The sequence below is a fragment of the Protomyctophum parallelum genome (assembly GCF_964188405.1).
Source record: "Protomyctophum parallelum genome assembly, chromosome: 1".
Taxonomy (NCBI): Eukaryota; Metazoa; Chordata; class Actinopteri; order Myctophiformes; family Myctophidae; genus Protomyctophum; species Protomyctophum parallelum.
The window spans coordinates 104,677,864-104,682,863 of record NC_139697.1 but is presented as its reverse complement, the minus strand read 5'-3'; positions in this window follow the sequence as shown (position 1 = coordinate 104,682,863).

Sequence of the window (5,000 nt, the reverse complement as noted above, 5' to 3'; positions counted from 1 at the left end):
CCATTACAGTCAGAACTACAGACTCACTCCCAATCTAAACTATGGAATGAACTTCCCATTGCAGTCAGAACTACAGACTCACTCCCAATCTAAACTATGGAATGAACTTCCCATCACAGTCAGAACCACAGACTCACTCCCAATCTAAACTATGGAATGAACTTCCCATTGCAGTCAGAACTACAGACTCACTCCCAATCTAAACTATGGAATGAACTTCCCATTACAGTCAGAACTACAGACTCACTCCCAATCTAAACTATGGAATGAACTTCCCATTACAGTCAGAACTACAGACTCACTCCCAATCTAAACTATGGAATGAACTTCCCATCACAGTCAGAACCACAGACCCAATCTAAACTAGATGTGTAGACGGCTGGAATTGAGCCTTTGGGGCCACCGTAGTCCGTAGACTGGCTGCCCTGCCACTTCCTTGTTCAATCAGTGTTGATTATTCAAAGGCCTGCAGTCTAACAAACGCTGGTGTCTTGGTGTTGGCTGTGGGTCCTAGTCTAACAAACACTGGTGTCTTGGTGTTGGCTGTGGGTCCTAGTCTAACAAACACTGGTGTCTTGGTGTTGGCTGTGGGTCCTAGTCTAACAAACACTGGTGTCTTGGTGTTGGCTGTGGGTCCTGCAGAGATCATGTCTTAATTGTGTTTTAATCTGTCCCTGCCTTGGTGAGTAACATGATGGATAAATGTTATTTTGATTGTACTAAATCACTGTTTTCTAAATAAGTATTTTAATTATTTGTTACTATACTACCCAGTGACCCCTTTTCCACCGGGTGGTTCCCAATGGGAACTGGTTCAGTTCTTTTTGGTTTTTAGTCCATGAGCCAGAGCTCCAAAATTGGTGGGCAAACTATACCCTATATAAAAATTGTTTATAGGATCAATACAAGTAAATTAATAAATGATAACCCTTCCACAGTAGTAGCTTTTTCATATTTTCGATTATTTTGCATATTTTCCTACATAATGCCTCATTTGCATATTTAAAAATGTACAATTTTGAATACAATAGATCGTTGTCTTCATGTAAGTACTCAATTGGGGAAGTTTCACGGTGATAACAATCTAATATAGGTATGGTTTTGCTCCACTCAATTCATAATTAATGTTTCAATTTTGTAGCTCTGGCTCATGGACTAAAAACCAAAAAGAACTGAACCGGTTCACACTGGGAACCAACCGGTGGAAAAGGGGCCAGTGTGGGTTTCATGTGCCTGCGGAAGCGATGAGCTCATGTGCCAGAGGGGCAGATGTGAATGAACACAGACTCAAATAGGTATATATATACATACATCATATCAAATTGTTGTTGCAATGATTTATTTGTTTAACTTTACAGTGTACTAAATGTTTTGTTTTCACTTCCTTATAGATGTCACCACTGCTGTTCTTGTTTTGTTTGTTTAGGCTGATGTTAGTGTTTGTGTGGTTTTATTTAATGGAGACATTTCCTCTCGTTGTTTTCCTGCATGCTGTGTGGTTCAGTTTTTAGTTTTGTTATTAGTTTTTGTAAGATATTGTTCGCATTTTACTGCATTATATGAAATTGGACATTGGTCTAATACATATTTGTTATTCCATGCATACTGTTCTTAAAAGTTAATAAATTCCTGTGTTTTGGAACTTTGTCTCAAGTCCTTATAAATAACTTGCATTTGTTGGGGAAGCAGTTTACTGGTCTATTCATGTCATTCCTTGAACTATCTCAAGGTGTCGTAGTCATAACTATAAAAGTAAATCCTTTGCGACACTTGGTTACATATTATGGAATGAACTTCCCATTACAGTCAGAACTAACAGACTCACTCCCAATCTACACTATGGAATGAACTTCCCATTACAGTCAGAACTACAGAATCACTCCCAATCTACACTATGGAATGAACTTCCCATTACAGTCAGAACTACAGAATCACTCCCAATCTAAACTATGGAATGAACTTCCCATTACAGTCAGAACTACCCAGGCCGGCTCTCTGTTTATTAAGGAAGGGACACACACACACACACACACACACACACACACACACACACACACACACACACACACACACACACACACACACACACACACACACACACAACAACATTCCACACACAGCGCATACACATAACAACCGTCACTCGCTCACCAGTCCTGGCAGTACCACCTCAAAGTCACTCCTATTGGCTGAAGCCATAGCCGGCCGCTACACTGAGTTAGACGGATGTTAGGTTCTTAGCTTACATTATGATTCTTGATGACTATTTGTTATGCGTTTGATGTATTAGCATGTGTTGTCGCTTACTGTATATATCTGCATTTGATGTATTAGCATGTTGTTGTCGCTTACTGTAACCCGCCCTGGATGTTAATCAAGGGCGATTTTGGTGGAACAACATATTGTCAGATGGGGGTCCGCGGCCAAATAAAACAGATAATTCCGGGGGTCCTTGACATGGAACACCACTGACATAATAAAACATAGAAACATGGGGTTTTTCAGAAAACTGCCAATCTCTTTAAAGAATCGGCATCAGGTCTAAATGTAAATTTAGATTTTTATAGTTTTAGTCATAGTCTCTTGAATAGTTTTCATTTAGTTTGAGTCACATTTTAGTCACCTGGAATGTCTTAGTGTTAGTCCAGTTTTAGTCGACTAAATATAATAAGATTATAGTTGACTAAATCTACAGCTGATTCAGTCGACTCTAATGTATTTTGGCGGGCCTTGATGCCGTATATAATTTCGTTTTATTAAACACATTTCTTCCATAAAGCCCATGTTTTGTAAGGGCATCATCATGCTATTATGCCCGTGGATATACAGAGTGAACTTAACAATGATACATTAATAATTATGATAATACCTTTCATATAATCACCATATAGTGTAAATTGTAAATGTGATTTGGTCTAGCCTTAGTGGTCTATACTCTCGTCATCATCATTTTTCGACCGCAGTCGAGATTGTGGATTTCACAATATCACGCCAGACTTCCCGGTCCTTCATTGCCGTCCCCAGTTCCTGCCTACTGATAGTGATGACATCAGGGAACGACAGTTTTCTACCTCTGGTCTGCTTTGAGGCAGGACTCCAGAGAAGAAGGGAAGATCTAACCTCATTGTCAGCTCTGTAGCAGTGGCCGGCAAACTGTGTTCTTCTGGATCGGACTAGTGAAGAAACACAGGGAAGGTTACCGTATATTAGATCAGTCGATGGGTGGACTAGTGTAGAAACACAGGGAAGGTTGCCGTATATTAGATCAGTCGATGGGTGGACTAGTGTAGAAACACGGGGAAGGTTGCCGTATATTAGATCAGTCGATGGGTGGACTAGTGTAGAAACACGGGGAAGGTTGCCGTATATTAGATCAGTCGATGGGTGGACTAGTGTAGAAACACAGGGAAGGTTGCCGTATATTAGATCAGTCGATGGGTGGACTAGTGAAGAAACACAGGGAAGGTTGTCGTATATTAGATCAGTCGATGGGTGGACTAGTGAAGAAACACAGGGAAGGTTGCCGTATATTAGATCAGTCGATGGGTGGACTAGTGTAGAAACACGGGGAAGGTTGCCGTATATTAGATCAGTCGATGGGTGGACTAGTGAAGAAACACAGGAAGGTTGCCGTATATTAGATCAGTCGATGGGTGGACTAGTGAAGAAACACAGGGAAGGTTGCCGTATATTAGATCAGTCGATGGGTGGACTAGTGTAGAAACACAGGGAAGGTTTCCGTATATTAGATCAGTCGATGGGTGAACTAGTGTAGAAACACAGGGAAGGTTGCCGTATATTAGATCAGTCGATGGGTGGACTAGTGTAGAAACACAGGGAAGGTTTCCGTATATTAGATCAGTCGATGGGTGGACTAGTGTAGAAACACAGGGAAGGTTGCTGTATATTAGATCAGTCGATGGGTGGACTAATGTAGAAACACAGGGAAGGTTGTTGTATATTAGATCAGTCGATGGGTGGACTAGTGTAGAAACACAGGGAAGGTTTCCGTATATTAGATCAGTCGATGGGTGGACTAGTGTAGAAACACAGGGAAGGTTGCCGTATATTAGATCAGTCGATGGGTGGACTAGTGTAGAAACACAGGGAAGGTTGCCGTATATTAGATCAGTCGATGGGTGGACTAGTGAAGAAACACAGGGAAGGTTGCCGTATATTAGATCAGTCGATGGGTGGACTAGTGTAGAAACACAGGGAAGGTTGCCGTATATTAGATCAGTCGATGGGTGGACTAGTGTAGAAACACAGGGAAGGTTGCCGTATATTAGATCAGTCGATGGGTGGACTAGTGAAGAAACACAGGGAAGGTTGCCGTATATTAGATCAGTCGACGGGTGGACTAGTGAAGAAACACAGGGAAGGTTGCCGTATATTAGATCAGTCGATGGGTGGACTAGTGAAGAAACACAGGGAAGGTTGCCGTATATTAGATCAGTCGATGGGTGGACTAGTGTAGAAACACGGGGAAGGTTGCCGTATATTAGATCAGTCGATGGGTGGACTAGTGAAGAAACACAGGGAAGGTTGCCGTATATTTGATCAGTCGATGGGTGGACTAGTGAAGAAACACAGGAAAGGTTGCCGTATATTAGATTAGTCAATGGGTGGACTAGTGTAGAAACACAGGGAAGGTTGCCGTATATTAGATCAGTCGATGGGTGGACTAGTGTAGAAACACAGGGAAGGTTTCCGTATATTAGATCAGTCGATGGGTGGACTAGTGTAGAAACACAGGGAAGGTTGTTGTATATTAGATCAGTCGATGGGTGGACTAGTGTAGAAACACAGGGAAGGTTTCCGTATATTAGATCAGTCGATGGGTGGACTAGTGTAGAAACACAGGGAAGGTTGCCGTATATTAGATCAGTCGATGGGTGGACTAGTGTAGAAACACAGGGAAGGTTGCCGTATATTAGATCAGTCGATGGGTGGACTAGTGAAGAAACACAGGGAAGGTTGCCGTATATTAGATCAGTCGA